This window comes from Lathamus discolor, chromosome 3 (assembly GCF_037157495.1).
Source record: "Lathamus discolor isolate bLatDis1 chromosome 3, bLatDis1.hap1, whole genome shotgun sequence".
Taxonomy (NCBI): Eukaryota; Metazoa; Chordata; class Aves; order Psittaciformes; family Psittacidae; genus Lathamus; species Lathamus discolor.
Genome location: NC_088886.1, coordinates 109,992,115 through 110,019,423, shown reverse-complemented (window position 1 = coordinate 110,019,423; position 27,309 = coordinate 109,992,115). Strand labels below are relative to the sequence as shown.

The following is a 27,309-nucleotide window of genomic DNA, read 5'->3' as shown; positions in this document are numbered from 1 at the left end:
TTGGTGGTGTCGAGAGGGTGGCACAGTGGTTCCTCCATCCCGAAGTGCTGCCCTGTGTCTGTCAGCCCCACGGCTGTGCCTTCCCCAGCCCTGTGCCTTCAGTTTGTGCAGTAGAAGGATCTTTAGTTTTGTGGCTCCTGTTTGGAAGTGTAAAAGCTAAGTCAGAATATGTATTTGAACTCAAAGTATGTATCTGTTAATTGCATTGGTAGTAATTATCAGGCTGCTGTGGAATAGCGGAGGCTTTGAGAGGTGCTGAATAGCTGTGCGGGAGCCACGAAGTGCATCTTCGTTGCTTTTGTGGTCCCCACCCAGGTTTGCTTATCCTACAAGGCTTTGCTCTGCCTTGAAGGCAGAAGCTTAGCAAACAAAGTGCTCTCAAAAGCAAACTCTGAAAGTGTATCTCTTGTGTAAGGAATTTCTAAATGAATACTGATCGTAGTTTCATTGAAGCCTAGGAGGTAACCGTTTTTACCATTTTTTTTAACTGCATAGGAGGGATTTTGCAGCAATGCACAGATGCTTTTTTTAATGCACAGAAGAAGCAAGATTAAAAAGCAATTACCCTAGCCTGAGAGGGCCGTGGTCCAGAAAATTCATGTTCCAAGTTGGTGGCTTTTAGGCCAAGACAGAAGGTAGAAAACTTTTAAGTATGAGAAACAAATTTCTGCTGTACTTTGTTGCTGTGAAACTTGAATTACTTTATGGACACTTTGTGCCACCCTCCAGTGACCCCTCAACTCCTCCCTGACCCCTAGCAAGTTATCTGCTGCTTGTCAATGTGTGTGTTCAGACCACTTAAAAAGCATTGTTACTGAGATATTATTTGTATCAGATTAGGGATGTATTGATTTTCAGCACAGGATAACTGTTGCTGATCAGCCACGCATACACTGCTTTGTAGGCTAATTAAAGACCCAGGTGTCACTTTGTAACTTTGGTTTTTACTTGTAGTGAATTAGTCAAGTGCAAATCCATCCTGAATTCCTTTCCTTCAGTGCATATATATGCAGGTGTCTTTTCTGGCCGTTGCAACAAAAGAAGAAAAGAACTTCGCAGGAGAAAAAAGCTTCTGCTGAATTTGGTGTGTATGGAAGATGACGGTAGAGCCTTGCTGGGAGTTTGAGGACTGTGGCTCCTCTGAACATGGCATATTGTCAGAGGGGTTGCTGCTGAACTTCTGTGTTTTACAGCCACGAGGGATTAAACCGCTTCCAGCACACAGATCACAGGGCCTCTGCTTGCTTGGCCTTCAGAGACGTAAGAAACAGTCACGATTTGTGAGACTTAGGAACAGGCTACAGCTCAGCTGGGTCACCGAGCTCCTCTGCAGACCCAGCCATGGAATTCAATACTCCCATGGGGCAAGTATGCATTGAATTACTGTGCCATTATCTGTATCATGCTGCTCTGGTGAACAGAGCTGCCTTCCAGCTTCCTCCTTCTTCTCATTGATAGCTGTGGCACCAACAGAATTAGCAAAAAGGATCACGTAAGACAATGCTAGTGTAATAGCAGATGTGCTGTCTCAGTTCAGCTGCTCTTAATCTCAGACTTTAATTGAGTATGAGAGGCTGGTGAGATGTGCTGGATAAGTTTAAAAAAACAGACCAGACCAAACCAAAACCAACAAACCAAAAAGCCTCACTGTGAAAGGGGAAGAAGGAACCTGTGGTAGAGCTTCAGTGTGTCAGGCTTTGCTTGCATTTCTGGGTGCACAAGGAGTTGGGAGGGACACAGCTGGAACAATGACCTCAACTGACCAAAGGGATATTCCACGCATTATGGTGTCATGCTTAGCATATAAAGCTGTGGGAAGAAGAAGCGTGTGTGTGTGTGAAGTTTGTAGAGATGGCATTTGTCTTCCCAAGTAACAGGTACGCACAATGGAGCCCTACTGTACTGGAGATGGCTGAATGCCTTCCTGAACATGGGAAAGAGTACATGAATTCCTTACATGTACTTTTCATGCATATATGGCTTTTGCTTTCCCTATTAAACTGTCTTAAACTCAACCCACAAGTTTTCTCACTTCTACTTTTCTGATTCTCTCCCCCATCTCAACGTAGGGAGAGTGAGTGAGTGGTTGTGCGAGGTTTAGCTGCCAGCTGGGGTTAAATTGTGACACCCTATTAAGCAAGAGGCAAAAAAGCAGCACTTGATCTAGTTCATGAGGATGGTGAGAGGCTCTGTGAGTGGCTTGTGACTATGGGGAAATCACACGTGAAGGTGACATCAGTGTGACAATGTAAATCTTGCTACTGTGACTCCAGGAATGCTGAATGTGATTTGAAGATGTAGCTGATGTAACTAAATGTGAAATGGAATGTTTGGCGTTTTAAAGTTTGTTTTCAGCGATTGTGCCTGTGCCCATCCTTTCTTTCCCTCCTGCGTGAGATGTTATAACCTAAAAATAAAATGTGTTGTGTGGGGGGAATGGGAAACGAGATGGTATGACAGATTTCAGCTTTCATTGCACCAGTGTTTGCTCTGTGTGAGAGGTTTTCTTCTGGTCAGTGAAGTCTGTCTAGGTCAGAGTAGTTGAGACCATTCATTGTGCAACTGAGAGTGGGCTAATGCTCATCTGCTCTCTGGCCTGTAATTAATGCAAACCCCAAATAGAAAGGGGAGATTGAAGAAGGCAAGAGGTTGTTATAATTTCTCTGAGGTGGGCATAACCCTTGTAGATATCTGAAAGAGAATGAATTTGTTTTCTATGTCACTATCCTTATGCACTGACTGGGAAAGGCCTCTTGGTGAGGTGGTGACAAACTGTTATGCCATTGATTTAAAACATGGATAGGTCACTGGCAATATTTAGTCCGTCTGTCTGTGGTAGATGGATGACTTAATTGAAATAACCAGGATAGCTGTGTCTTTTTCCAAATGTTTAAAGAAGAATTTGAGTGGACAGGGAGGCTGAAGGTCACTTTTACAATCCATGACATGTAAATTCAATGGTACAAGGTAGCTTTGCCTGTTGCTCTTTGTGCGGACTGGTAAGATCTCTATGGCTTTTAGTTTGACACACTTGACACTTGCTACAGCATAGGTGCTGTTTGCGTGCCTATTTCCATGTGTTTCAGAATTAGGCTTTCTCTCCCAGTGGGTTTGTAAGCGTGTGTCTGTGGAGAAGGAAAAAGAGATCTCATTTTTAAAGGTTGTAGCTGTCTTGTAAAACCTGGAGGTGCTGTGTGATCCTTTTTGTATATGAGAAGCCTGCCTTTCTGCCTCTCCTTTGCTTTCAGAGGTGAAGTATAGTTTTTCTTCCACCCCTCTTTTTTTCTTTTCCTTTTTCTATTTTTTTTTCCTTTCCCCCTTTTTTTTTATTTTCTCTCCTGCTCCCCTTCCCCCTAAGTCAGACTTGAAAATCTTGTGTGACTTGGCTGCTTTTGGTGTTCCCACCTCAGGAAGTACAGCCGATGGTTTTGTATGTTGCATTTAAGCAAACCAGCTCATTTTGGCTCTTAATATGCCTGATGTTAAGCTGCTTTTCTCTCCAGTGTAAGAAAAAAAAAACTGGAAAATGAAGTCTGTCTGGTTTTACTGTCCTGTGATGGTTGTGATGTGCTCATTGTCTTGCAACTTGTTCAGTACTAGGCAGTAATAATGCATTTATTTTTATTTTTATTTTTTATTTTTTTTTGCTTTTTGGAGCAAGACTGAAATTATCTGTGTTCACACATAAAATCTGTATGCTAGTGCCAGGGGTCTCGTCAGGAACCTGTAATAAACTTGCTAGCTCTTGCTTGAGACTCATCTAATATTTTTATATTTAAGTGTTATGCAGGACTAGTCTCGAACAAGTCTTGTAGGGCTGAAGTTAACCTCATAGAGGGTAAGCACCAAGCTGACCAAGGTTTATTCAAACTTGTTTCTTTTGGTGGTTTTTTTTTTGGTGTATTGGATTGTCTGGGTTTCATTGCTTCCAGTTCCTGTTTGTGTTAAGGTCTGACCACACTGGCTGAATTGCAACTTTTAAGGCAGTATGATTAAGACCTATGTGAAGGTCCATGCTTTTTGTAGTACCTTACAAGAAGATGGCTTATCAAACTGTAGGGCGTGTTTTTCTGCACATACCTTTGTTTTTAACTTGTGGTTTTGTTACCCCAGCTTAGAATCTTCTAGTGTTTTTAAACATAAAAATATAACTTATGTAGTGTTACTTTGCTGTAAATGTTCATGTAGGGAATTAAACAGAGCAGGAAAACATTTCCTTACCTGCAGGTCACTGTTTTAAAAGTGTGTGGGGTTTTTTTGTTTGGGTTTTTTTTTGGGTTTTTTTGTTTGTTTTTTGTTTTTTTGCTTTCCCCTGGTTATATTTGGTTAATTCTACATTTGTAGTATAGCTTGAGTTAAGTCAATTGGTTAAGTGGGCAGTTTATGGAAGTGAGGAACTGGTGCAGAACCAGCTTGCGGTTGGGAGTTCCCTGGCAGGGTCAAACAACAAAACCACAACCCAAGGAAAACGTGCACCTGAGCTCTAGGCTGGCAAGCCTGCAGAGTTAAGTAAGGAGACAGTATAGAAAAATGCACTAAACAATAACTATTACAGAACCAGTAGAGTGGCGCTGGAGATAACTGTCCCCTGATCCCTCTTTCCCTTTGCCTACCCCCGAACTTAGGTGTACTGGCCTTAGCAGGAAGGTATACCTCATCTGATTGAGCTTTTGCTGCTCTGCTAAAACAGGGATCAGGAATCAAATACATTGAGAGCATGTCTACAGCATGTCTTGTAGACCTTTGAGCAAAAATGGAGATGCTTTGCTTCTTTTGAATGATACAGTTCTGTACCCCTGGGATAAATGAGTTGTGCTGAATTGTGATTGTTTTAAAATCTTCTCTATCGATTGTTATGCTTTTGTCTCTGGTGATCAATGTGTAGTTAATTCCTCTTGTCCCAAATAACAGCCTAACTAATGTGCTTTAGGCAGTTTTGTTTTTCAGGTAGGCATGACTATTGTAAGACTTAAGTGTAAGAGATCTGCTGGCCAGCTGGCTTTCACTACTGCAAGTTAAATTGCAGACCAGACTGCAGGGAAAATTCCTTTTAGTTTTATAGTGGTTTTCCGTAGCCTGCTTACTCGGGAAGACCCCATAAGTTTTATGTTACTCTGTTGCGACATCAGGTTTTTCCTACTGATGAAGTGGGCTGCTCTGAACACAGAGAGAGTGAGATGGCGCCCTTGCTTCCTCCTCTGCTTGTTCTCAACCATGTTATAACGACCCTCCTTAGCATATGTTAAGAGCATTCTACTCTGCTTTTTGTTTGTGCTTTTGCTTTAGCAAAATCGTCTTTTATAGCTGTAAAGCCTTAAGGAAGAAAGTTTCTGGCAGTAACTGCAGGAGTTGCAGCTCTTTACTGTGCTAATGCTGAAACCTGTGTTTTTCTTTAATGTTTCTTGGGGCCAAAATATTTTTTTTGGAAAAAAAAAAAAAAAGGCGTTTCACCGTCTGTGTAAACCGCTTAAAGGCAACCTTTACCCACAGTGTGGAATGCAGCCATTGTGAACTTTCCAGTGTGAACAAGGACCTCTCTGCATAGTTGAGGGCCAGGTTTGGGATGTCATGGGCAAAGTGTCATATCTAAACGTTAATTTTGATGAGCATATCACACTCCATACCACTTATAGTATGAAAAATTACTGGCATCTGTAACCAGATTAATTTTTATTTATAGAACAGTTCATAGTAGTTTTTCTTACCAAAATTGCCACTGAATATGGCTGCGTAGTAAGTTGGAGCAACTAGGAATGTATTTGCGGAGTGCTGGCTTAACACCAGCCCTATCAGGTTCCACTGCAGAAAAACAGTGCCACTGCCACAAGTGATGGCAGAAAGGCATTGGAAAGTGAATCTGGTAGGTATGGTTTAGCACTGACACTAGCAGATGTGTATTGTTCTACTGTTAACCAGTGGCATTATCGTTTGTCATTCATGCAGTGCCATGGTCAGCTCTGTTGCCTGTTGGGAGAGTTGCTGTTCTGTCCTTTTATTCTGTAGGCTGTTTAAATACTAAAGAAAATAATGTAGTATGTTGTTGTCATTTGTTGAATGTTGTTAGCAGCATTAGAGGCCAAAGCGATCAACTTTTTTGGATATTTAGGTACTTAAGCTTTGCCAGAGATGATTTACATTCATGAAAGAATGTAAATATCAGTTGTTCTGCCGCTTGAAAATATTAATGTGACATCTTAGGAATCATGAAGAAGCCTATTGAGATGCAGTCTATTTTTGTATAATTTTTCTTGCACAGAAAAGGCACGTTTCTCATATTTGTTATTTTACAGTAAAGGTTTTTTAAAACATCTCCCATATGTTATTACAAAGAAGTGTCTTCAATCTATGGTTTGTAACCTGACATCTGTTCAGGAGAAAGAGCTGAGGGAGAAAACCCTTGTGACAACTTAGAAGTTAGGTGGTAGTAGTGTAAACATACCTGCTTTAATCTGTAAATAGCTTGGAAGCCAGAAACAAGAATTTCTTTCCACTTCATCTGTATGGGAGATGGGATGCAGCAGTAACTGGAGTCCCAAGGAGTTGGAAGTGGCATGTAGTCTCCTCTCTGCGCAGCAATGGATGTGTTTGGACTCATTGCCAGATAATGTTATGGATGCAAAGTTTAGCAGGGATCAAGTGAGTTGGTGTGGGACGGTGGGGAAGCTGAAGAAGTATTTGGATGAGAGATTTCCCAAGCATTCGTCCCCTTAAACCTCAATACAGTTTTAAGAAACTCCTGGAGCTGAATGTAGTCAAAGCCTCAGACAGAGCCTTGTCAGACGCCAGGCGCGCTGTTCAGCTGCTCTTACATGTTCATTCAACTTATGGAGCAGACCAGCTTTGATTTGTATTTTTTGTTGCATAGGGATGGCATTAACATAAAACCCCTGGAGCTTGGGGTGACTGAATTTGAAGGCTGTAATAATGGGGGCAAATGCTAAGCTTTTACTTGTGTGATGACACTGAAGGGAATCTCTGTGGAAGGTGGTCACTGATCTTGGATATTCTGGCTTCACCCCTGAGGTATTATGGGAATGATACCTTCTGATTTTCCATTCCACAGCCTTTCTTTGATTGAGTTTTGCTGGACACTAAGATGAATTGAAAAGGAGGTTAAAATAGCATGGGATAGCTGCCCACGTGGGCATACGTGGCAACTTGTTGTTCCAAGAGCAGTATAATTATTTTGTAAGTTGTGTAGAAGAGACCCACATACAAAGTACTAAATGATATTTTAAGAGCTTAAAAAGGTTTAAAGAAACATCCTTTATAAATGTCGTTGTTGCTAACAGCACATTTTTATGTACTTAAAATATCTTTAACTGCTGAGATAATGTAGGGTGAGCTGCTTGGGCACATTTTGAGTTGCATTGGCCAGACGAGTGGAGAATGTGTTTAGGTTTCTTTGGTTGGTTGGTTTGTTTGGCTGGTTTTTGTGTGGTGGTTTGTTGGTTTGGTGGTGTGTTTTTTTTTTTCTCCAGTGAAGGTTTTAATGTGCTTCATGGAGCAGGTTGGTTTTAGCTTGCTTGAAAAGCTTGAGCAATGGACACAAAACTTGTCAGCATGTTTCCAGCTGTCCTACTAAGTATTTCCTGACCTCCTTGCCCAGGAGAACCATTGACATCCACTGATGCTTCTGGAGTTTGATGAGCTCCATGCAATGCACCAGCTTCTGGAATTCGGTGCACTCCACGCAATGCACCACATGTCCTTGGAGGAGCTGCAGGACCAGAATAAGCTGGTGTTTGCCTTTGATGCAGGGCACAAAGGAGACATTCAGTCACCAGCTGAGTATCGAGTTTCAGAAGTAAATCTGAACTAATGCGCTTAACCCTGCTGGAGCTGAAAAAAAAACACACAACAGATTTGGTTTTGTGCTCTGCTTATTTGCCTTAATTTCTACAGACTGCACAGTCTGTAAATGACCTTGTCTCTCCATTCTGCCTGTCCTTCCTTTGAGATCCACATGTACGCATACCAGCATACATCTTAGTTTTCCCATTCTTCCCAGGCTATCATCACCACTACTCTGCAGGAACCATATTCCAGCTAGTGAAGTCTCATATGGTAGTTGTTCACATGTTAGAGGCTGAAAAAAGCCCCCAGCAATTTCTCAACTCTCTGGTCAATGAAGGGTGCATCTCCTTTTACCAAGAAAAGTTATTTGGATTCCTCTTTTTGTAATAGTTTTGTATCAGCTATTACTTTTAAAAAATGCTTGGAAAGGTGGAATATATCTGACAAGGGCCTCTTGTTTCAAAGCACTTGCAAAATGGGAAGAGCTAAGTTTAAACTGCTGTGGTTTGTTTCCGAGTCAGTAGATAACTTGACAAGGAAGGCTTTTGTGTGTGAAGTCATGTGTTTAAATATAGTGTGAATTCTGACACATGATGTTGCTTGCAGGTCAAGGAGAACCATTTCTGTCTCTATCCCCTTAGCACAAGCATGTAGACTGTGCTTGTCATGGAGTCTTCTGCTTTCATCCCATTCTCCTCCAGCTCCTGTAAAGCCAAAATAGCTACCAGTCAATGGAAAATGATTCATGAGTTGGCCAACACCAGTTTGATCAGTAAAAATAAGCAGTATAGTAAGCAATTTGAAGTAGTTCCTATTGGTGGCAGAAGACGGGAAACTTTGCTCCTGTTACTGTCTGTTGCAAGACTGACAGTGAGTTCTGTATCGTGGTTTGTACCCTGCATTCCTTATCAATGACATGTTTGCATAATGAGCTCACAAGGTATGGTACGAAAGGTCACCAGCTGAAGGGAAGGCTTGTCATTTTCTAGTTCTTTTTCGGGAAGAGGCATGTGACCTTTTATGAGTAGGTTTGCTTATTACAGGTTGAGGCAGTCCTTGGTGGATTTGCCAGTAAGCAAGGAACATGTGTTTCAGAAGCAAATATTGCAGCAGACAGCATTGCATTCAGAAAAATGTTATAACAGTATGCCTTGAGATTATGATCAAAGCTGAGGCTTTCGAGAAAGTCCTTATAATAGATACATATGTGTATGTGCACTAAGTGGACTGTTACTGGGGGCTGTATGTAACAGTGGAAACTTCTTTCCAAATAATGATTCAGAAAGTATTCTCTCTCTAAATAACCAGACCAAGGGTTTTTATAACCAGGGGAAATTACCTAGATAGGTCTAACTGCTGATATCCTGAAAATGACCTAACTATGACTCAGTTGCAGTGTGTTCCATTTTATTACTGTTTTCTAACCTAGTAAGGGCTTGTTTGGTTTAGAGTTAACTCGGCTATCCATCTTCAAATTATTTTCTGGTGAATATTGGAAATTTTTAGCATCTCACCCTGCAGGGACAGTTGAAAATGTTGGTATCTACCAAGTTACTTAACAGTGTCTTAGTGCTCATCTATTGTAAGGATTCCAAGTGCCTCTGGGCAGCTGGGACGCTAAGTGGTAAAGGGCTTCAGCAATGTTGGGGTCAGATTTGTGGATAGGAGTGTGTCTTGTGAGGTATATTTTTGGAAGGCTGAACTACAAGGTGGGGAGGAGGTTTGAGGAGGGGAATTACTATTTTAGAAACAGGGGAAGAGACCGTTTCCTTTTAACGGGATTACTGTTTGTTGTGTAGTCATTTGTTAGACCTCCAGTGACATGACCTAAAAATAAATCCAGGCAACAGGCAAAGGGGGTTTTGGATCTGGTTGTTTCTTACTGGAAGTGGCTTTCCTCCTTTGTTGTATCTCCTGTCTCTCCTGTAGTTATTTAGTAAGAGAACTCGAAAGATGTCATCTGAACTGGTGCTCATGCAGTCTCCCCCTCCCCCTTCTAAAAATTATACTTCACCCTATTTATACCATAAAATGAAAGTCAAAGCTGGTGTTGTACAGTCTAGTGCAGAAAGTACACAGGTGTCTTAAATGTGAGACTGGGCACAGTTATGTACTTCCATGCTAAAAGTGCAAATTTTAATAGTGAAGAAGGCGTGCTTGCAGCAAACAGTTTCGTTTGTGTGTCACTGAAGTCTGAGCTTCCTCCCCTCTGTTTTGTTCACAGAGCCTTGTTCAGTCAATGACATGTTGGAAGAACTCACAAAGGTAATCCCATGAATAAATCTTGCTAATTAACATAATTATGTTGCTGTCAGTGGTGATAACAGTTTTCTCAGGTCTTTGAGACACTAGGAATGAGTTTGCAGCATTTTGGCTACCATCTTTCTATACAAGAAATGGGCTGTCTCCTTTAGTGCTTCACCAAGCACTGATTAACAGTGCAGTGTGTCTGGCAGGGGGGAATTATCTCTAAATCTTCCTCAAATAGAAATGGAATCTATAAATATTATGCTATTTTACATTTAAAGACAAAAAATGTAAAATGGAAGTTACTCTAAAATACAACATCAAAAGCTGGGGTGGGAGAGGGAAGTATTTGGGTAATGGTTCCCTACTGCAGTTCTACCTAAAACAAATTAGGGTCGTTCTTTTCTGAAATACCCTTTCACTGGGAGTGAGCTCTACCTTATTGCTGCATGATTTTATTGTGTTTGCAGGAAGTGTGCACAGGCAAACAACTGTAGATTAGGAGCAATTTGCAAAATAGTTCATGATTAGCATGCCTTTGGAGAGGTTTTCTGTGTGAGAACTGCATCACAAGTTTTACTGGCTTCCTAAGTTCGAAGAATTAACTGTGAGGAGGATTAAAATGACATTTTAGACATTGGCTAAACATTCTCTCAAAATCCCTTATGTTGTCTTCTAATCAATTAATTTGGCTTCTTTAATCCACAAGTGTACTGGGTTGGCCAGCTCATGCAAGTGATCTATTTAAGCTGAATTTCTCCAGTGTATTTTAAAAAGTACTTTGGTGTGTCTGGCAAATGAGAAGCAAACATGCCAGTGAAATGTGCCTGCCTGCCTGTGCTAGGGTGTAAAATGAAAATGCTGCTGTAGTCATTGAGGTGCCACGTTTGGTAGCTGGTTAACCCAGGCTTTGCAGACATTCCTGATCCTTGCTGCTTATGTTGGATAAGAAAGTAAGACAGCAGCCTACACTTGCTTGTTTTGTAACAGTGCCACTTATATATATGTGTTAAGTGGAAAGGAAAAGAGGTAGAGGAGAATCCTCAACAGCTTCATGTCTGTGCTTTACAGGCAAGGCTGATGGACAGACAAGACATTTTTACTTCTGTAAAGTCTTGAAAAGTTGCCCTTAGATGTGGATATATATGCTCCTAAATCGTGCAGGCTGTTGGTTAGCTTATAATTCTGCAGGGATGACAAGGATGTTAGCATTCACCTGAAAAACATTTAAATATTAATAAAAGGAATGTGCTCTTTCTGGAAATCCTGCAGGTTTCTGCAAGCTGTAATTTATTTAAATGCATTCACCAGAGATGCAGCTTCTACTCTAAGCCTGCCATAAGCTTGAGGCTTTGCTGGTTATGGTTTATTAGATGACGTGTTATAAAATGGTGCATATATTCTGAGTTAGCTAGCAATGCAGTAGAGGGTGTTTGGGTGCTATTGCCTATGACTGGTAGTTCTTAGCCATCTTGTGATAGGGAGAACAAGACTGGCAGACGTTAATTTTAATGGCATCAAAACCGTCAGAATTGCTTCTCAGCTGGTGCTTCTGCATTAAAGAAACACTGCAGATGTTAAAGCAAGTGGTATCACAGTCATAGAATCATAGAATAGTTAGGGCTGGAAAGGACCTTAAAATCATCTAGTTCCAACCCCCCTGCCAGGGACAGGGACACCTCACACTAAACCGCGCCACCGAAGGCTCTGTCCAACTTGACCTTTAACACTGCTACAAATGGAGCATTCACAACATCCCCAGGCAACCCATTCCAGTGCCTCACCACCTTTACAGTAAAGAACTTCTTCCTTATATCCAGTCGACACTTCCCCTGTTAAAGTTCTAACCGTTACCCCCTTGGCCTATCACTACAGTCCCTAGCAAAGAGTCTCTCTCCAGCATCCCTATAGGCCCCCTTCAGATACTGGAAGGCTGCTATGGGGTCTCCATGCAGCCTTCTCTTCTCCAGGCTGAGCAGCCCCAACTTTCTCAGCCTGTCTTCATATGGGAGGTGCTCCAGTCCCCTGATCATCCTCGTGGCCCTCCTCTGGACTTGTTCCAGCAGTTCCATGTCCTTTTTAGGTTGAGGACACCAGAACTGCACACAATACTCCAGGTGAGGTCTCACAAGAGCAGAGGGGCAGGATCACCTCCTTCGACCTGCTGGTCATGCTCCTTTTGATGCAGCCCAGGATACGGTTGGTTTTCTGGGCTGCGAGCGCACACTGAACCCGGCTCATGTTCATTTTCTCATTGACCAGCACCCCCAAGTCCTTCTCTGCAGGACCGCTCTGAATCTCTTCTCTGCCCAACCTGTAGCTGTGCCTGGGATTGCTCCGACCCAGGTGTAGGACCTTGCACTTGGCATGGTTGAACTTCATAAGGATGGCATCAGCCCACCTCACAAGCGTGTCACGGTCCCTCTGGATGGCATCCCTTCCCTCCAGCGTATCAACCGGACCACACAGCTTGGTGTCATTGGCAAACTTGCTGAGGGCGCACTCAATCCCACTGTTCATGTCAGCGACGAAGATGTTAAACAAGACCGGTCCCAACACCGATCCCTGAGGGACACCACTTGTTACCGGTCTCCAGTCGGACATCGAGCCATTGACCGCAACTCTTTGTGTGCGGCCATCCAGCCAGTTCTTTATCCACCGAGTGGTCCACCCATCAAATTGATGTCTCTCCAATTTAGAGAGAAGGATGTCGTGTGGGACAGTGTCAAACGCTTTGCACACATCCAGGTAGATGACATCACCTGCTCTACCCTTATCCATCAATTCTGTAGCCCCATCATAGAAGGCCACCAAATTGGTCAGGCAGGATTTCCCCTTAGTGAAGCCGTGCTGGCTGTCACCAAGCACCTTGTTGTTCTTCATGTGCCTTAGCATGCCTTCCAGGAGAATGTGCTCCAAGATTTTGCCAGGCACAGAGGTGGGACTGACTGGTCTGTAATACCCCGGGTCTTCCATTTTCCCCTTCTTGAAAATGGGGGTTATATTTCCTTTTTTCCAGTCATCGTGAACTTCACCTGACTGCTATGATCTTTCAAGTATGGTGGCCAGTGGCTTAGCAACTTCATTCACCAGCTCCTTCAGGACCCATGGATGGATTTAATCAAGTCTCGTGGACTTTTGTACATTCAGGATCTTAAACGTGACAGAGCTGAGTGTTGTCATGTTATATGCTAAAATAGAAGTGAGCTTCCCTCATGCTGTTATGGCTTGGTATCGCTTAGCAACACCAGAAACTGAACTACTTCCATAAGGATACTAACATGCAGTTTAAGGAAACTAGGCTCTGAACTTGGCAGTCTATATCCCAGCAGGGCAGAAGCCACTGCTGTGTGAGCAGAAGGGCCTTACTCTGGGGGAAGGAGCAGAGGATGGAGCAGTTTGGTGCACAGGCTAATTGATTTAGGTAAGATGGATCTTTTATTTTCTGAGAAGTATATTAAAAATGTTAGTGGTTTTAAAAAATAATGAAGTGCCATGTGTGCCACAGGAAAGATAGGATGGAGCTCTTATCAAACCTTGCCATACAGTTCTGCTGTCAGTGTAACTTTTTCTTACTGGCTCAGTAATAACTCTGTATGTGGCAGAAGGGGTGTCCTTAAAGGGTCTGTATGGCTTTATACAGGAGAGTAAGAGTATACAGCTAGTGTCAAACATCTTTGGAGTGCTTGTAGTGTTCGGCAGCCCATGCTGATTCATGACTTGCTCATCAAAAATCATAGAATAGTTAGGGTTGGAAAGGACCTTAAGGTCATCCAGTTCCAGCTCCCCTGCCATGGGCAGGGACACCTCACACTGAAATGTCTGTTTGTGTTTGAGTGCCAGTTCATGCTTTACCGTCTCTTGGATCAGGGTGGGGTGGGGGGGAATGACAGGGGACACCATTTTTCCTAGAAGAATGGGTATGCAGAATTTGAAGCTTTCCCTCTGGATGCAGGGAGAGAGACACCAGGCTGGCTTTCTTGCTGTTCATGCCGGTGCTGCTCTCAGCAGATGGGCGGCTTCTTGTACTTCATAAAACTTTGCAAGATGAGTGAGTGCTTGTGAGCAGAGGAAGTATGTGTTTGGGAGGGTGGCTGTTGTTAGGAGATAACAGCATAGTTACTCGTGGAACCAGGGCCTTCCTCCTTACTGAGGACGTGCTGGTAGATGTTCATGGGTTGGATAACTTGTTTTATGTTTTGTAGACATTAGCTCTTATTAGTGCAATCCTACAGCAAACAGGGCAGGATAGCAGGGTTTTACTGATCAGCTTTGTTGCTGGCAGTGTGCCATGGCTTCATCTGGATCAACAAAAACAGAGAAGAATCTTCTGGCGACTGGAGTCTGGGCTGGTGGGTGCTCAGAGGGGTGTTTGGCGCAGGGGGTGCCTCATGGCACCCTCCGTGAAGCACTCTGATGGATTAACCTTGAGGATGAGGCAAGAATTTCCAAATAATCCTAAACATAGCTAAAAAGGAGTCCATGAAAGCAGAATTGCAATGATGAAGGCTGCTTGCTTCCCGGCAGTCAGTTATTTGGATTTGGTTTTGCTTCAGCAAGCAGAATTTGATTTCCTACCCCAACCCCCAACTAGTATTTGAATGCAAGTGTATGAATCACAGTTTTCTAACTAATGTGAATGGAGTAGGGAGACCATCTGGTTTTCTCTTGCCCAAAAGTTAATTTAAACAGCCTTGCAAAAGGTGGCTGGTTCTCTTTCAAATTTCCCCCCTGGTTTTGTCTCCCTTGAAAGCTGGAGGGTTGGGTGAAGAGTGTATTTGCTTCCTAGCCACAGGGCTCTGTGGTTTGTCTACTGCTGCCAGCTCTAATGTTTGGCTGTGCAAAAGCTGAGTAACAGGGATAAAGAGAAGCCTGTTACCTGGGTGCTGACGCTTGGGGATCTTGGTCAAATGCATTTTGATTTTTTTACACTTTGTTTTTGCTTCGGTGCAGGCGCTTCCTCTCTCTTGTAAATGATGTTGATTATCTTGAAGAATAGCAGAAAAGGCTTTCACCCTTCTTCCTCTGCTCCCCCTGCAGCTTTTTTGTCAGTAAAACGTATTGTCTTGTGTGATGCTTGGTTCAGAGCCTGGGTGACTTTATCAGATAACTTCAAAGAAAACTTTGAGATTTACTTCTTTAGTTTATGCTTCCAGTGGCCATGTGTGTCTCAAGAACTGTTCTGCCTGATCCTTTTTTTGTTAAAGAAAAGGTGCTCTGCATATCACTGGAACTGGGTATGGCTTTCAAGAGTGAAATGCTGAGATTCCCATGATGTTGTGAATAGATGACTTCTGGTCTGTGGTACCCTGGACCAAATTGAGTCCTACTTCCAGGTAAGGACAGTTAAGGGCAAAGAAGATATAGTTTGTGTGTAGATGCTCCCAATTCCTTACTTCTTAGGAAATCTTTGACATTCTGGCTGTAGAATGTAGAGTGATAGTTGGACAGACAACCAGTCTGGCAGCTGGAATACCTGGTTTCTGTTCCCAGTTCTGCATTAGATGTAGAGAATGACCTGCAAAAAGAAAATAAAGGGGGCATATGCTCTTTCTTGCTGCTTGTAGTTATGCTTTTGTCTTTCAATAATCATTTGAAACTGCAAGGATTTACTGAAAGACATTGTGGGAGATTTTCCTGGTCTTGTTGGGTTTGATCTATGCTTTGAAAGCTTCATGAGTGATGTAGGAGCTAGAGGGGTGTCATAAGAATCAGAGAATAAAAATGGAACAGTTGGACACAGAGATTCTGGGAAAGAGGGTGTGTTTAAAACTGTTACTTATTTGTTTGTAACCTGCTTGACCAGCACACTGAACAAACCAAGGCCTTCCTGTCCCAGCTGGGGAAGCTGCTACCTTTTTCTCAAAGTATTCTTGAATATTAGTGAGACTGAACTGGCTGTTCTGAGAGGCTGGGGAAAGGGACAGACCAGAAAAGCAGCTTTCAGTTGTCATTCTTCTAATGCAGTTCCAGTTCTTCTTGCAGGTGCCCCAGGCAAATTTGGTTTTGGAAAGTTGGTTTTAGCCCCTCTCCTATAGATGTCACAGTACTTCATGCCTCCAAATCTCAAGTGTTGCACAGTTAAGATGTTTAGTAGTGCTTCTGCAGATACTTTTAAGAAATACCATCAGTAATTAAAAATGAGGAAAAAAGTCATGACTAAGCATCATTGCTGCTGAAAATTAGGGAACTGATTTATTTATTTTTGTGTCCCTTGTAAGGTGAATTGTTATGATTGGCTTTCTGCGGTTGCTGCTTTCTGAAAGCTGGCATCTATGTGATAGTTGTTCTAGACAAACTGTAGTATTTAGCTTGTGTCACAGTTTAACCCCAGCTGCTAGCTAAGCCCTGTGCAGCTGCTCACTCACTCTCTCCATTTTGGGATGGGGAAGAGAATCATAAGGGTAAAAGTGAGAGAACTCGCGGGTTGAGATAAAGACAGTTAAATAGGGGAAGCAAACCCCATATATGTAAGAAAAGCAAACCAAGGAATTCCTTCAGCACTTCCCGTGGGCAGGGAGGTGTTCAGCCATGCCCAGGACAGCAGGACTGTTACTTGGGAAGACAAATGCCGTCACTATAGACTTTCCCCAGCTTTATAAACTGAGCATGACTCCATAATGCATGGAATATCACTTTGGTCAGTTGAAGTCACTGTCCTAGCTGTGTCCCTCCCAACTCCTTGTGCACCCTCAGCCTACTTGAGGTGGGGTGAGAGGCAGATGTCGTTTTTATTCTCTGTAAGCACTGCTCAGCGAAAAGGAAGATATCCCTCTGTTATGAACACTGTTTGCAGCACAAATCCAAACCATAGCCCCATAACAGCTACTACGAATAATATTAACTACTCCAGCCAAACCCTGCACAATCAGTCATGAAAAAATTCTACTTTCTGTATTCTCCTTCAACTATATAAATATTAAGAGTGGAAGACACTTTTACCAGACACCACAAGCTCATGTCACTGTATTGATTCAACTTTTGTTTTCCCCGGATCCAGTACACAAACATGATGAATAATGTAGTAATCTATTACTTAAAGTTTAATGCAGGTTTAATAGGGGTTGAACATAAACAGGTACAGTGCAAGAGGTACAAGGGTGGTTTGCTCCATGGAACAAGATTCAAACCGAATACCCTTGGGTGTGTGGCATACTTTGTAATTTATGTAAATATACTACTTGCAGGTGCTTTGGTACTTCTCACCTCTATTTTTTTGTGTACTTGTCTCAGTATATGGCAACATACGTCCAAACTAATGGGGTCACAAAGCACATGGATGTCTTGTTCCGGAGATCTAGGGATCTGAGTACACTATCAAGATACTGTTGTCTTTTCAGTGGCTTCCCTCCCCCCCCTTTTTTTTTTCTTTTTAGTTTGAGTGCTATTTTTTAAACAAAGGGAAAAGTTCCCTTTCATCAAGTGTTAGCTTTACAGAGCTAGAGCCTTAAAATAATCCAGGAAGCCTTTTGTTATATAAATACACTCATCCTCCGGCTTGGCACTCTGTGTGCTTTTATATAGCTGCTTGCTGAATTCTCTTTAAATTTAAACTTCAGTGGCTTTAAAGGAGAAACTGGGTGTTACTTTTTTATAGCACTTAATGGTTCTGACCATGGCAGCTCTCTGGACTCAGAAAGCAAAGCAAACACACTGATTGCTGTGTAATGACAATGTAACAGTGATTAGTTAAATCAGACAGTGCAGTGTAAGGCAGTGGTTTATGGCTGGAACTCAGTGTCTGCATCTCTTAATGATTCTTGTGTAAGCTTGTTACTGTCAGATATGCTTTTATCCACAAAATTTAACTCCATGGGAACAGAGCCTCCGCGTGTTTTGTGTATTTTGAAAATATTTTTACTTAAGTTGCGTTTTGAGAAATAAAAATATGTATTAAAACAGCGAAACTTGGAATGGTTATGTTAAAATTCCAGTGCAGACTGGCAGACTACTTGTTAGTTTAACAGGCACGGAGATTTTCAGCCATCAGATTTTCCAGTTAAATGGGCAACAGTTGGCTAGGGCAGATGCGATTGTGTTTGTTTTAAACAAAGCAACCTGCCCACCCCTCCAAAACCCCACGAACAACCCCTGACAAAAATACCCCACCACCCTGTGAAATGTCAAATGCATAGGAGATAATGTCCATTAAATGCAGTGACTAGTTTCTGGATGTTGTCTTGTACAAGCACCTTTGGGGAAATTTATTAATCACGTATGTAACTGAATGTGGATTTAGACTTTTACTGTATCCTCTGTAGGACATGAGTTCCTTGAGACGTTGACTTTTTAAGTAATACCTTTGCTGCTAGGACTGCTTGTGCTTGAAGTTACTGATGACAGAAGAGGTGACATGGCAGGCTAAAGTCTGAAATCTGCTGTGTCAGCACTTCTTTTATTCACCTTCTGTAAGCAGCAGGCAACACCTTTTACAGCACCATCCGTCCAGCCTGCTGATGGTTTTATCCTTGCTCTCTGAAAAAATGGGCAATCCTTCTCAGTTCCTGTTTGACTCCGTTACTAACACCCTCCACCCCCAACTTTTTCCAGATGCACCTGAGCTGCATACATCAGAACTATCCCATAGAAGTGGGAATGGCAAGGGGATGTTGCAGGATCTGCATGGGTGGTTTTGGTAAAAACACAGTCTGCAGGTCATGTTTTAAAAGTGAGAAGGATGAAGAGTGAACATGTGCAATCCCCTGGGAGTGCCTGAATCCGGGCTGTGGTCTGATGTGCTGCTGCTGCCTCCTCCCATGTCAGTGCTATACCAAGAGAGGAGTGAGTAGTCCAAGTAGAGAAGCAATGGTGTAACATCTTGGGTGCTTACCCCACACTGAGTTTTGGAGCAAATATTGTATGTTCCCTGTGCTCAGTTTGTTTGGATCGATCAAATTCAACTTTGGTAGATTCCCTAGCCATTACTGCTTATTAAATAGCTTGGCTGATTCTTTGTAAGCAAGTAACATAAAGCAGGTAGCTGCTGATAGTTTCACTCTTGTCTCTTAATTCATTTCCCGTTAGACACTAGCTGCTCCCCTGTTTCTTGGAAAAGGCAAAGGATGTGCTAGCAGAAACAACACAGTTAATGAAAATAGGCCATACATGCTGCTGATTAATCCTTAATCTAAGGAGAGAATCTTCCTTTTCCAGTATCATGGTTTAACCCCAGCCAGCAGCAAAAGCCCCACACAGCTGCTTGCTCACTCTCCCTACTTGGGATGGGGGAGAGGACCAGACAGGTAAAAGTGAGAGAACTCTTGGGCTGAGACAGTTTATGGGGAAAGCAAAAGCTGTCCACACAAGAAAAGCAAACCAAGGAATTCCTTCACCACTTCCCATGGGCAGGCAGGTGTTCAGCCATGTCCAGGACAGCAGGGCTCCATTGTGTGTAACTGTTACTTGGGAAGACAAATGCCATCACTACAAACTTCCCCTCCTCTTTCTTCCCCCAGCTTTATATACTGACCATGACTCCATAATGCATGGAATATCCTTTTTGTCAATTGGAATCAGCTGTCCTAGCTGTCTCTCCTCCCAGCTTCTTATGCACCCCCAGCCTACTTGCTGGTGGGGTGAGAGGCAGAAGAGGCCTTAACTCTGTATAAGCACTGCTCAGCAAAAAGGAAAACATCCCTGTGTTATGAATCCAAACCATAGCCCTATACCAGCTACTGTGAAGAAAATTAACTCTACCCCAGCCAGACCGAGCACATCCAGATTTGTTAACTGAATCAGAAAATGACCTTTCCTTTTTCCTGAGGCTCTTAGGACTTAGAGATTCATTCGTAATTTGCAGACCCAAGTAACAGGATTTCCTCTAAGGGTGTGCTCACCAATTCTCACATGTGTTCAAGCAGAAAAGGGGTTTTCTGTCTTCCTTTGCATCTTGTTTGCTTGTGCTTGTTTTTGTTTTGGTGTAATTCTTACTACTCGTGTACATGAGATTTCATTGGCCTTTGGGGGCTAGTGCCATCCCAACTCCTTTGGAGTGTCACATCTACCTGAGAGGTCTGGGGATGGACAAGGCACCGAGCAAATACTGAAACAGCCTGTGTAATCTACTTAGGGTTCGAGTGCTTGAAAATTGCATGTAGGAACATCTAGTGTTTCTCTGAAAGGCAGTTTCTGCTTTGAAATACAGCACAGCTCTTATGCAACTCTTTTCACCTCCTTTGAAGGCTGAGTAGCTGATCTAAAACTCTGGGGCTACTGTGTGTGACTGTTCCTGTAGCTCTTAGCATGCAGTTGAAAGATCAGCTATTATGCTGAAGCGCAAATGTTACTTCATGCTGAAGTCATGCTGAAAGTAGTTGAAAATGTCTTGCTTATTTGGATTCACAAGGGGAATGCCATCTTGCTGATCTCTAATCTTGTTTTGCTTTCTAGTTTATGTTTGGTTTCTTTGCATTCAGCAAACCTGTATTCACTGTGCTGAAGGATTTCATGAATCTGGGCATCCGCTTAGACCCAGGAGATGTAGACTCTGATTGCCATACTTCTGTTTTGTGTGGCTTTTGGGAAGCTGCATTATTAATGGGCTGTTTTTCCCCTAGCATTATGACATGGATCCAACAGGCTCTGTTCCTGTGTTAGACCCTATTAAATAGCTTTCTCTTTATTGGAAAAGTATTCACTAGTTCGTTCATTATTTGAATGACAGACATAGTTGTTTTAAATTACTCCATAGTTCTTTAGTTTTATTATTCCACAGATGATACAGTTACTGGGATTCTTGCACAATAGGCTTTGTTTCAGTTAATTCGTTAAATGTTTTTCTTTGTTCTCATAGATGTTTTCAAGATGCGTTAAAACAAGAAGTTGTTGATTTGGTGGGGTTTTTAATTTTTTTTTAACTCCCACCCCCCGCCTGTGCTCCCCCTCCCTCTGCTGTCCCCATTTCCAATGAAGAGTTGAAATGCTGTCAGCTACTGTTTTGACAGGTTTCTGTGTACTAACTAGGAAGACAAAATGTTATATCTAATATATTTTGCTCCATGGTGGTAAATACATAGCAAATGTTGGATAGATTATTTGATATTAAAATTCTGAGAGATTTTGTAGTTCTAATGGAGGATGTCTGCTCTGTCACTGAAGTACTCTGTGACTCTCCCAGCTGTTCACATCATGTGCCCATCCAAGCTACATCTAGCAGACTTAAATATCATCTTGTCTAGAGCAGGCTCCTACTTTTATGTTCCTCTTTGCACTTTTGTGCATTGTGGAGCTTCCCTGCAGCCATCTCTAGGCACTGACGCATCACTAAATTCCTCAAGATTTACTAATAGTTTCTTGGAAAGCTGGTGTAAACACAGCCTTGGGAGCTCCCTGAACTGTATGCTGTATCTGTGAAAGGCGAGAGGCAGAAAAGGTAAGGAACGCACTTTGCACAAATGCTGGTTTTATTATTAGGATATTTTAACTGTGCTTTCACGGTTGCTTCAGATGCTTCATAAATACTGTCACTGATGCAAAATAACTGGTGCTGTCCTCAGCCCAATGCTGTGTCTGCCGCTGCCAAAGATTTAAATGGTGTACATCTGACAGCATAACTGCCCTGCCATAGTGCTGGTTTGTCAAACTGCGTGCTCCAAAAATAATAATCCTGCAGAAGAAGCATTTAAATGAAGCCAGCAGCAGATGCAAAATGGAGCACTGTAGGTAAGGCAGAGATAGACTAAACAGGTCTGGGCATAGCAGTCAACATGGACAGCATGCAACTTTCCTGAATCCTGAAATTGTGTCATAGAATCATAGAGTAGTTAGGGTTGGAAAGGACCTCAAGCTCATCCAGTTCCAACCCCCCTGCCATGGGCAGGGACACCTCACATAAAACCATGTCACCCAAGGCTCTGTCCAACCTGGCCTTGAACATCTCCAGGGATGGAGCATTCACAACTTCCCAGTTTGCTCTTCCTTGTGATGTTTTCCCTTCCCCTACTTTCCTCTCCCCAGTGTTTTAGTCTTTTGTGAAGTTCCTCCGGGAAGGCAGCTGAATACCATGAATGCAAAGGCACTGACTCCAGTTTTGCAATGCTCTACAGATTTTGCTGATCCTGTTCAAAGTCCCCAGACAGTTGATCTAGCAAACCTGCTGTTCAATGGATGATGTAATTCCCAGTGAATGCTGTGATCATGAACATTACCCTACATCACAGAAATTATTTGGAAACTGCTGTGTATTCCTCAAGCTGTCAGTTATCTTTCAATATCCTCATTGTGCTCTTTCATCTTTAAATACTTGTGCTGAAGCTCAAATAAGCTTACCTGTCAGCAGTTATGAGGATGTCTCTTCTTGTCTCCAGCTGCTCCTTGATCATAGCTGTACTAGGCAGTTTCAAACCTGTTTACAAAAGAGAGAAGACAAATGGCTATGTTGTAGCTGCTGTTTCTCTACGTGATTTTTCTCATACTCTAGTAATATTCAGCATGAGGTTGTCTTTGTGCTTTGTGAGGATGTCTGTTTCCTCAAAGCCAACGCGTGAGCTCTCTGCTCATAATCCCTAAGGACTAATGCTATGGGCAGGTCTGTCAAAGCAGAAGGAGAGCTCTGTCCTTAAGTCACTGCTAGCTCTGAAGCATCACCATCCAGCTGGATTTCAGGTTTGTTAGCAATGTGGTAACATCATGGAGCTGAGGCTGGATTCTTTAATTGCATTGACTTGCTTTAGAGCAATAGTTGCACAAGTAAATCACATGCCGCGTCCTAAGATACTTAGTCACAAAATTGGAAGTGGTGCATGAAAATACACTGACTTCATGCCCATCCTCTTCAAGGTTTTCCTGAAGCATTCTGTGAAGAAAAGTTTTACAATGAACAGCCTGCTCCGTTGTTGAATTTTAGAAGTTATCTTCAGTGAATGCTATATAAAAATTATGAAATAAAGGAGGGTGCCACAAGGATAAAGAGCTTAAAAATTCTGTGACTCTTACTTGGCTACTTTCTGTAGGATTTAGTTTACAGAATGTATGTGTAAGGCAGTATTTTAGCTTTTATTTACACAGCTGAAGCAGCCAGTATGAAAGTGAGCTCATTTCTGTGTGTAGGGGGAAATATGTTGCATACTCAGCTTCACAACTGAAATGCATCACTGTTTGCACACAGAATTGTCTAGCCAAAAGGCAAGGGGCAACAGCAGATAGTCGTTGTTTGTATTTCTTTGCTGTAAAGCAGTGCCTTAAATTAGGAAAAGTTTTATTCTGAGCCTCTTTGCCTTATGCAATAAGCATTACTAACTACTAGTCCAGACACAAATCAAAATGTTAGCACTTAAATTAATGATTTCTGGGGTTGTCATCTTAAAATTCCACAGAAACCAAATGCAGATTGTTTGGGTTGCTGTTGCAACTTGTTAATTCAAGAGCTCTGATTTTAATTGTCCGATGTTGTGATACCTGCAGCACTGTGAATTCAGCAGTTTTAAATTGGTGTCGTTTGGGTGCTGTGTAGTTTGGCATGGTGTATGCTCATCCTAAAAATGGTGTTTCATGGGAAGTACATCCCTCTGAGCATGGTGTGAGGGATGTACTTCTGACTGGCCTGAGGTTGGAGTCATCAGCCTTTTGCTCCTCTAATATCATGCACTGTGTGTATCAGGGTTAAGGTAAGGAAAGGGAGCTCCTCTCTGCTGTTTATAGCACAGTGCTCAGGTTTTTGCAACTTCGCCCCCTCTGGAGGGGAAAACTGAACACAGTATGGTTTTATTGGATTTTCAGTAGTCATCTTGAGTCTTTGCAATGGCATCAGGGAGGCCCAAAGGCTCAGATGAAAATATGAGTTAAGCTGAGCTTGGCACAGAAAGAATGCACATGAAGAGTTCAGGATAAGGGAGTTTCAAGGGGGAGTGGAGGGTGAGTGACAGTGCAATAACACCTGGCCATTCATGGCTTTCCTGTCTATAGCTTTGGAGAGCCATTGCATGTCATTTAATACCCATCTTGCCAAACCGCCCTAATACTCTTTTCATGTCCCTCACCCTCATTTTGCTTGATTTGACCTGGATGAGAAGTGGGTGTTGGAAAAAGATGCTTCTGACAGCTGAAATCTTCCTGTTCAGAAAGAGGCAGCACAAACACACTGAAAGATATATGTTAGGTATCAGTGAAACAGCCGAGACCTTTCAGGATGACGATCCACTTGGTGAACAGTGGGACAAGGTTATTCAGGTATGGAAAGATTTGATACCTTATTGTAAGGAGAACTGTTTGTCAAAATCTCATGCCAATGGGCATGTGTCTCTGTTCAGGAATGTATTCTGGATGAGCAGGAGGGTGTCACTGTGCAGTGTGAAGATTGGATGGATTAGTGGCCTAGAGAGGAGTGGCTCACTGAAAAAAGAAGGGAACAGAGTATCCAACAGCCTGAGTGCCTGAGGAGTAGCCTCCATCAAAGGAGTGCTGTTTCAGAGACCATATAATATAGTTTGAATTCTATAAGTGAGAACTCTTTGAAACCTGCAATTCCAGATGGTGTACCCAAGAAAGTCTGTTCTGGACCTGTTGATTCTTTTTTTTCTCAAGGTGGGGTGCTAGATGCTTAATTGAATGAAAGCCTAGTTATCATCACAAGCAAAATCAACTCATCCTTCCTATCTATTGCAACCAGCATCCAGAACTGTGTAGTAGGAGTACCTGGCAGGCTATTCCAAGGTAGAGCTTCATTTTTACCCCACACCCTTGCAAGGGCAAGATCTGAAGACTTAGAAAGTTGTTTCTATAAGTGAACTTACATGAACACCAAATTTTCGGTTGCATCCTGCTGCTTCTTGTAGGTGCAAGATGCATTGTCTCTGCAAAAGGGCATGCTAAATCTGAAATTTGTTATCTGTGCATTCATAATCCCATTTTTTGTCAGTAAACTGCCTGCCTAAGGGTTTGTTTGTTTGTTTGGATTTGGTTTTTTTTTTTTAATGTTTGTACACTGATTCTTTAGTTTTAGCTGGAAATTTCTTTTATTCAGCCATTATCTGCTTCTCTGTGGTAATTTTGGGTGGAGTGAAAATGGTCACTTTAAAGCAAATATGCATTGTCATCCTTTGTTGGGAGGAGTTTGAGGTGCTGAAAACTGGGGAAAAAAAAAATCTATGTAGCGGGCAGGAGTTTCAGGATACAGCTCTGCCCCTTGGTGTACTGTGATTGTTAATGACCCAAAAAATATGGGATACTCTGTTTCCACATGAAAGAAGAAAACAAGCATGTGTCCAGCATAGGTGAGGAAAGGAATCTGGTATGTGATGCACGGTCATTGAAACTGTAAAGCAGCAATTGGTTACTAATAGAAAAGCAGGTGCTTGTTCCCCACCGTGGGCCTCAGTAGGGGTCGTTTTGCTGGTACTGAATCGGGAAATAATAAATACAAAGCACAAGCAGCTCAAGATGTGCATTCTGTTGTTTTATATGGAGCCCATGGGCACTGAATTCAGGCTTGTCTGCTCTGAACCCAAAATCCATGCTTCTACCTTCCCACTGCTGCCATCTTCCCTGTTCTTTCGGGTTTGGCACCTGTGAACCACTGATGCTTTTGCTGCTTGTCCTCTATAGCTTGTTTGAGCTGTCAGCAGACCCATTGCATGTCTGTAAGTCTGAGCGTAGTGGTGCAGAGTAGGGGTCAGCAGTACATGTGATGAGGGGAGAATGTTTATCTGGTTCTCTGGGCATGGAAGAGGAGTTGAGTGCCCATTGGGCTGGGGTGCTTTGCAAAGATGGGGAGAACACTGGGTTGAGACATGTAAAAGAAATGGGTGGTTTCCACACTGTGCCTGAGCCAGCAGACGGTGAGTACCTTACTAGAGGGAAACCAGAAGATGGAGAGAGGCTTCTTCATGCACAGACAGGGATGTGATTAATGTGTTGCTGTGCTGCTCTGGTTGAAACGAAGTTTTGGAAACAGCCACTGTGAGAGATTAAGAGATTACAGCATTTTCCAGGCCCTTCCCTGTCTCTGAAATGTAATGCTTGTTTATGCAACACTGGCAGGATGCAAAATTAGTTTTGGGTTTTGTTCTGCACTTGGGAGGATTTTTTTTTTTTCTTCTGAAATTGGAGATCTAAACACTGAAAATAACTTTAAATTCAAAGTAGTAAATGAATTAATGTTATTTGTGAAGGGATAGAGAACAGAATAGCAAGCTACCATAAAAAACCAATCTATCAAACAACCCCCCACCCTCTCTTCTCCATGATTCACTGTGTCTTGAATGCCAGCTGGTCCTGCATCTCCTTTCTGGATAAAGGTTCAGGAAAGGATGATGAAGGTAATCAAAGGCATGCAGCAGCTGTTGTATAAAAGGAGGTAAATAAGCTTTGACTCTACAGCATAGAGGAGGAATGATTGTGAGTGGAGGAAGTGAGAAGAGGATGACTGTACCCAGGTCTTCCTCATTCAAAAAAATAGTGTCAAATAAAAGAAGGAAGCAACAAGCTTATAACAAGGGAAAGTTTTTCTTTAGATAATGCTTTTCTTTAGGTGGTGCACAGTTATGCTGTGGTATCCCTGCTGGAGGATGTTACTGAAAGGTTACGAGGCTCAAGGGAGCCTCGATAAAACCTAGCCATGGCTTATTAAAGACAGTATCTCCTGCATCAGGGAACAGTTATTAAAGCAGTGATTTGAAGAAGGGAACACCATCTGTGTTAAACTTGCTGCAGAAATATGAAACTTCATGTTGTAAGTAGGCAATAAATAATGCTCAGCTGATTTCAAATGCCACGTCGTATAGATGCATGCTGCTGCAGGGGGCTACAGGTTGGAGTAGCAAATTAATGTGGGATTTCTTGCTTGGTTTTGGTAGCTAGTGGGAAGCAGGCACATATTAGCAAGTCATTTGGGTGATAAAAAGTTGATGTTTAAGAGCAGATTGTAGCAGCAGTTGTCTTGGGTAACGTGCTGTGTTACTTCACCAAAGTTTTGCAGTCTGGAGCTAATAGGAGAGAGCTAATAGCTGGGTAAGTTGGAGTGGCAGCTTGCCGGCTGGTGCCTGGAGTATTGATCGGGTTATTGTGATGCACTGAAGGCAGACAGGCTTCAGTATTTCCCTGGAAGCTCTATTTTCAGCATGACGTAGTATTTGGGTGGAGCTGAAACTCTGGGATTACACCATTGAAGTCACTGGGGTGGCTTCGGGAGTGAAGATTTCTTACACTGTATGTTGCTTTTACTACAGAGAGGGTTTGCTTGGCTGCTGTATGAAAGGACCACATTTCCGAAGAGAATCTGGTGCTCAGCAGCATGTGGGTATTAAGAGGCTTTAGGAGGTGTAGGAGGGT

General features: G+C 42.5%; 1 protein-coding gene across 3 annotated transcripts in view; it reads left to right on the top strand.

Annotated features, from left to right (window-relative positions):
• The window catches only part of SGMS1 (sphingomyelin synthase 1), a 101,580-nt gene that overhangs the window by 13,757 nt on the left and 60,514 nt on the right, over positions 1-27,309 (top strand). For 2 of the 3 annotated variants that reach the window (XM_065671130.1, XM_065671126.1), the window contains exon 2: positions 10,022-10,062. The exons of the other annotated variant lie outside the window; for it this stretch is intronic. The gene's annotated coding sequence lies outside the window, so the exon portion shown is untranslated. The remainder of the gene's footprint in view (positions 1-10,021; positions 10,063-27,309) is intronic. 3 annotated transcript variants of the gene reach the window in all.